Source organism: Camelus bactrianus, chromosome 3 (genome assembly GCF_048773025.1).
Source record: "Camelus bactrianus isolate YW-2024 breed Bactrian camel chromosome 3, ASM4877302v1, whole genome shotgun sequence".
Classification (NCBI taxonomy): Eukaryota; Metazoa; Chordata; class Mammalia; order Artiodactyla; family Camelidae; genus Camelus; species Camelus bactrianus.
In genome coordinates, this window is record NC_133541.1 from 79,649,081 (window position 1) to 79,656,554 (window position 7,474).

Here is a 7,474-nt window from a genome sequence, read left to right on the forward strand (position 1 = left end):
TTCTGTGAGGACTCAATACAGAAAGACTAGGAAGGGGTAAAGAGAGTACCTCCAGATCCTTAAGACCTGTCATTCGTTCCTTACTTCCTCAGTTCTTTTAGGTCTGGCCTTATTTCTTATACTGGTTCACATATCCTCAACTCCAGACCTCAACCATTCCTGGGAGGTAAGTATTGCTATACCTTCTGAGCTTTGATGGAGAGAGTTTTCCTCATCACCCACATGCAGCCAGAAGATAGAAAAACTTCTAAAAATTCCATTCCACTAGAAACCAAGTGGAAAATCACATTGCAATCCTGTTTCCAAGCCAATAAAGATGAACAATCCAGTGGTGCGTAGGGTAGGGGAAGAGAAGGGGGAGTTTGGGAGAGAATGAATAGAGGGAAAGAGAAAAGAAAACCCTAAAGCTATCTTCAAATGTCAGGGAACAAAATGAAATTAAGTTGCCCAGATGCACAGAATGAAAACCTTATTTAGTCATTCCCCCAAATCTTTAAGCATAAATAATAGACTCCGTATTAGCCTTCCCAAACCAGGCACAAATCCCATTAACAGGTCTCTTTATAAAGAAAACAACAAAATCTCTGCAAATATCATTAGCTCACCCCAAATCTGCTTCCAAAGGAAAATGTCGAGTCATGAAATGAGATTAATAGGAAAATGAGGGTCACAGATAACAGGGCTGTAGGGTCAGTGGCATCCCTGGGGTCTGAGAGAAGACCATGAGAATGGCTGGTTGGGGTTTCACAGAGACAAATACTCAGTTTGCTTACTGCACCAGTCTTCATTTTCTGCGTTCTCCTCCTGAGGCAGTAGGAGGATTTGCAATCTTCTTTTGCATACTTAGCTTCACAGAAGGAAAGCAATATGGTGTACTATTGAGGGGAGGAATGACAGCAGTCTGAACATTTAAAGCAAAAATGAATTGAAGTACTGCCATGTTAGACTTCCATTAGAAACTGAGTTAGCATAGACAGAAAACAAACTGTGGTTGTGGAGTGGAGGGGAAGGCGGGGAGGGATAGATTAGGAGTCTGGGAGTAACAGAAATACACTACTATATATAAAACAGATAAACAACAAAGGACCTACTGGATAGCACAGGGAACTATTCAGTTTCTTGTAATGAGCTGTAATGAAAAAGAAACTGAAAAAATATATATGTTTGGGAGGACTGTATATGTATAACTGAATTGCCTTGATATATACCTGAAATTAACATTGTAAATCAACTACGCTACCATAAAAAAATAAAGGAAAAAGACAATAAGGACAATGGCAAAAAAAGAAAGAAAGAAAGAAACTGAGTTAGATTTATGTTCACATTGGTTGATTGTTGGGCCAGGAGGGCCACAGCCTCGCTTCCTTCTTTCTGAGCCAAGGAAGATTTTATGGCAGTTCTTAAGATTATTGACTACCTCCTTTCAGGGACATTCCTTTCTCTGGGCATTGCAAATGCCACACTCTGTCCCCCTATACTTCTCGGGATAGATCTTCGTATTCTCCCATGAAGCTAGCCTTCCTGGATGTTCCCTGGGGCTTGATCCAGACTTCTCCCCTTGACTGTGCTCACTCCCTCTATGTGGTCTCCTCCTATAACCCGAGTTACCATCCTTGTGTTCAGGGCCATGTTCTCTTCTGAGCTCCAGAGCTAGGTAACAGCTGCTTCATTGGGCATCTCCTCTCTGGTTCCCCACTGAAGTGTGTCCTTCAATCCTTTCACTTTCCTTCCAACATTGCTGTGTTCTTGGCACTCCTGTCCCAGGAAATAGCTCACCTAATCTAATTGAAGACTGGGCAACATCCTTCACACCTTCTTCTTAGCCAATCCCCACATCCATTCAATCCTCAGGTTCTGTCTATTCTACCTTCTAAATATTTCTTGATTCAATGCACCTTCCCGTATTTATCCTGCCACCACCTTTGTCCAAACTGACATGGGGAGGCCGTGTAGAGTAGAGGTTAAGAGAACTGTCCCCCAGCCCAGGTTTAAATTCCAGCTCTATCTCATACTACCCTTAAGCAAGTTATTTAATTGGCTTATGCTTCAGTTTTCTCATCTATAAACAGAGATGATAACATAACAAACCTCATTGAGTTGTGAAAATTACTAACAATATATGTGAAGGGCTTAGAAGAGTGCCCAGCACATAGTGAGCTCAAGATCGTGTTGGTTGTGGTTACCACAATTATTACTGTAATTATTTTTGCCCATCCTGATAGCTGAATATCTCACCTAATTTCATCTCCTTAATCCACTGATACTTCTCTCTAATCCTTTGTGCACATAACAACAAGAGTTATGGTTTCAAAGGCAAATACTATTATGATAACACCTTGCTTATTCAGTTTCCCTTCCCTCTAGAACAAAGTCCACATCCCTTAACATAATTTAAGATGCTCTTCAGTACCCAACTTGCCCCTGCATCTCCTTGTATCAAGTCCTTTCCGACATCTCTGGTCCTTTTCACATGACAAACACTGGTCTCCTTCTTCACACAGATAACTTCTGCTCTCCCATAAATTCTCCATTGGTTGCCCCTTGCTTATGTTGGGGAAATAAAATCAGAAACAAAGTCATCCATCCCAGAAGACCTTCCCACAAAGGCAGTAGAGAAAGAAAACAGTTTTATTATTGAATAAGCATTAAACCAGAATGCGATATATATCACAGGCCATCCACTAAGAGTCTGCAAAGACAGGAAGAAATCTCACCAAGTAGATACAGCGTATTACGTACATATTTTCAAGATAAATGATAACTAGTCCACAAGTAAAAGGACTTGACAAGATCACTTGTTGCACATAGTTCATTCCTAGTTTACTTGGTATTTGAGGTGACCATCTGTATTAGCTAATTGGCTTTATCCAGAAGAAAAACAAACTTCTGGTACCTTTATGACAGGAGGCAGTTTTGCAACTTGTAGCAAGGTGGCCACCAAAGGTCAGCTCGTATTCTCCCACAGAAACTGGGAGATAGGGATGCTGCCTCTCTTGATGCTTATGTTTCAGAAAGATAGCCCCCAAGCCTTTGAGAAAGACATCCTCTAAAGCTGACAAAAGGCCTACCTAGTTTTCAAAAGGATTCATACCCATTTCAAAGAGAGGAGAAAGTACTTAACAAGTTTTCTATAGCAAATGCTCTGAGTAAAAAACAAACCAACAAAAACAAAAACAAAACAGAGAGGCAGAGAGAGAGAGGGAAATCCCTTCTTTTCAACAGGGAAAATTAAGCCTCTTAATTTGTACTTGCCTTATACTTGCACCAAAACAGGTTATCAGCCACTATGTCTGCCCACAGCACACTTTCCTTCCCCTTTATTACACTTGAAGCATCATTCAGTGTTTTATTCATTCACTATTTTTTGTCTTAATCTGTCTGATTTATTTTATTTAGCATAATGCCCGCAAGGACCATCCATGTTGTCACAAGTGGCAGGATGTCCTTTTCCATGGCTGAAAGATGCATTCAACTATTTTCTAATTTCTTTCAGACTTCCTGGTCTCGTTAGTACACATTCAAATGCTTGTTTGTATCCTTAAAAGTTAAGTGGGTGTATTTCAGTCAGAAAATATACCACCACCTATTCATTCACTATTGAATGAGTGCCTACCAGGTGCTAAATACTGGCTGTACTCTGGTCTTATCTGAATGAAATTTATAGTTAGTGAGGGAGCTAGACAAATAATTAAACAACTATATAATTTATTTATTTGTTTATTTTTCCATTTCAAGCAAAATTTTACTAGCTCACTTAAATATGTTTTTTTTTTCTTAAAAAATTTATACCATTTTTAAAGGTTACACTCCATTTACTGTTATTACAAAACACTGGCTCTATTCCCTGTGTTGTATAATACAACTTTGAGCCTGTCTCACACCCAATAGTTTGTGCTTCCCCCTCCCTTCTCCTGCCTGGTAACCACTAGTTTATTCTCTGTATCTGTCAATCTGCTTCTTTTTTGTTATATGCACTAGTTTGTTGTGTTTTTTAGATTCCACATAGAAATGATATAATTTAAAATATGATAAGTATAAAACAAACATATTGCTTTTGACTGGAAACATTTTGTTCAAGAATTAATTAATGATTGAATAAGTACATTTCTAGAGCTCCATAATTTAAGAAAGAGAGATTGCTTGGACAAATAAAAAGGAAAAATTAGGGTTGGAATTTATCTCTAAACCCCATAGAGACTGACTGCCTCTCATGTAGGCAGAATGGGTTGAAAGTGGTGAAACTGGTTCATGCTGCTAGTGTCTGCCTCTCTCTTAAAAGGATAAGAAGAAGGTTAAACAAACTTATTATGAAGCTGAAATATTACCAATGCTGATGCAAGTTCCAAGAGTCAAGTTGTATGGGTCGGAAGCTAGTGTTCTATTTCCCAGGACATGAATCTAGAATATTTCCTAGATGTTGGCTGACCGGTAACCTCAAGCAGGACCATATATTTCATTCCAGAACCTGTGAGAAAGGGTTGGAAATCAGAGATCTATATGAAAGAAAGAGAAAGACAACCCTATAGACAATTCCAGTGAGCCTGCTTCCAAGAGTCCTGCCCATGTTGGCAACATCTGTGCCTGATTTTCACTCCCATTCTGTATCCCAGCGAGAGATGTGCCCCACTGCTCTCCAAGATAAATTCCACCATTCCATTCCATGCCCTAACGGAATTTTTTTTTTTAACATGTCAGCCTGATCCAGCCAACGAGTCTCCCTCCTTGGAAGATATAAGGGTAGCGTAGACAACTTTGAAGCTGATTTTGGTTGTTTGGTGGGTCACCTGAAAGATAAACACCAGGAGTATGATGCTCTGAAGCTCTAGTAGTGACCTCTAATTTCTGTTTTATGAGTTTGAAAGGGAAGAGTTCAGAGAGAGGCAGTAATTTAGAGTGCTTCAGAGTCACCTATAGAGATTGGAGTGTCTAATTTTGTAGGTCTGGGTTGGAGCCTGAGAATTTGCATTTCTAACAATTTCCCAAGTGATGCTGATCCTCCTGGTCCCAGGATCAAACTTAAAAAATCACTGTTTGATGTTAGTGGTTGCTAATCTTGACTGCACGTTGGAATCATCTGGAATGCTTTTTAAAAATACCAATGCTGGAGTACTAAGTTAGACCAGTAAAGTCAGAATCCCTTGGAGTAGCGCCAGCCATCTGTATTTTGTAAAGTGCCACAGAGAAGCCAGGGTTTTGAGAACAAATGTTTTATATAAATCCCTGGGAAAGGAAGCAGAGGAATGGGGAGAGGGGTTGGAAAGGGCAGTATGTGAACATAAGAGGATCTGCTGTCTAAATATGTGGGAAGGTGTAGAGAAGAATCAGGGCATGGTAGATTAGAATTATACGGGCTATGCCTCTCCTCTGCAAGATGGACCAGAGAAAGAGAGTGACTTGTCCAAGATTTCACAGCAGAACAATAGCTGATTTAGACTTCACCCCGAGTTCTTGTGATTTCCAGTCCAGTGACTTTTTCTCCCACTCTGAACTTGGATTTTACCTCTGACAGTCCTCAAAACACTTACGAGAAATTCATCCTTGGGGACAGGCAGTAAGCAGACAGGAAAATACAATGTGATAAATCCCCTGCTATTAGGTCAGCAACACCAAGTTGGGTCTTTTAGCTCAGTCTAGTAAGGTCAAGTGATGAGTTTGGCACTAACCAGTGGAGAAAGGAGGGCAGTTCAGAGAGAGAGAGACAAGTACAAGACAAGGCATAGAGGTAGATTTGTGAGGGTCTGCAGACCTTTCAGAGTTGCAGCATAGAGAGAGAGGCAGGTAGAGCTCAGATCTTAAAGGATCCAGATCTTTTAAGTAATAGGTGAAACACTGATGGATTTTAAATAGCAGAGTACACAATAACAAGGTAAGATTAGCATTTAGATAGGTCATTTTGTCAGTGATGAAGGAATTTGATTTGAGAACAACTGGTCTGTAGGCAGGTGAACATTCAGGGTGATGTTAAAATAGTTTAGGGGGGATCCTTATATTAATGCTTATTACATATATAATTTAAGATGTATTAATTTAGAGCAGAAGTATAGAGATGGGGAAAGAGCAATGAATTTGAAAGATTTTTGGAACTGAATAACTCAAGACTTGGTGATTGATTTGAGATGGCATATGAAAGAAGAGGGTAGGATCAAGCATGATACTAAGCTTCCAGGACTGGGCAATACAGAGCAATTACAGTAGGAACATTAGGGGAGAAGCGTGTGTGGAGATGATCAGTGCCATTTGGAGAACATTGAATATGGAGGAGTCTGTATGTTATCCAAGTGGAGATGTCTAGTACATGGTGAGCAAAAGAAAAAAAAAATTGGTTCACAATTTCCATTCAGAGAGAGAACCACAGGAGTCGCTGATAAAAACCAGCAAGACAATGCAATCATGGAAACTTGGGATGATGCCAGAATTTCAGGGGAAGGCAGAGCAAGAGGGGCCAATTAAAGAGTCAGCATGTCGTGGAACAAAAGTACTTGTGTGTGAGTCATCACCCCATACATCACTTTTCCTCCATTTCTCACCCATGCTTTAGGAAGAAACCTGTTATTTGGCCCCTCATTTCTTGCTTCTTCCCCCTTCCAAATTAGTAAGGAAAGCAGAAAGCAGAAAGGGCAAATCAATCTATACAATAAAGAGATGAGTGGAAGAAGAGTATGGCAGAATAAAGAAAAAGAGTCTCATATCTGGAGCTCAGGAAGAGGATTTTGGAGACTAGGGGACGAGAGGCTCCATGCCAGCAGTGAGGTTTAAGAAAATCTGTGTTATAGGAATCTTTGATACGTGTGGCTGAATTAGATTCCCTTTAATATTCTTGTAGGGATTGAAGGCTAAATTGTTTTTAGTTGTTGCTCTGGACATCTTTGGGAAAGTCTCTGAGTAAAGACTGAGCCACATGCTACAACAGATTTACTGGGATTATAAGAAAGAATCATCAGGGACAGAGGAGGCACCCAGAAGAAAGTAATGCCACAGAAACCAATGAGGTGACAGAGAGGTGCACTGCCTTGAATGCTGCTGAGAGATCAGATAACCAAGTCAACTTGTGTCAGTGCAGTTGGAAGAGCTGGGAGTCAGAGGTCCATGGGCAACGAGTAAATGACATGTAAAGAAATGAGACAGTGGGTTCCATCTACTCCAAGGAAAAGCTTGACTGATAAAGGACAGAAATGGGAACAGCTTAGGGGAGATAAGAAGACCATTTGGAGTGAGACATCAGTTTATGTTTGTAACAAAGGAATTGATCTGAGCAGGTACTTCAGTTCATACACTTTGATTCTCTCTTTCACTCTAAGCCAAAGTCCAGCTCCTCTTCCTCGATGACTTGATCCATGAGCCAGTTACCTCATTATTGTTGGTCAACTGTACATTACCCTCGTAGAATAATGCTAAGGAAAGAGTAGCAAATAAGAAGAAATTTGACTCTTACCCAAGAATATTTGGGAGAGAAGTTCCCATGCTTCCCTGTGTG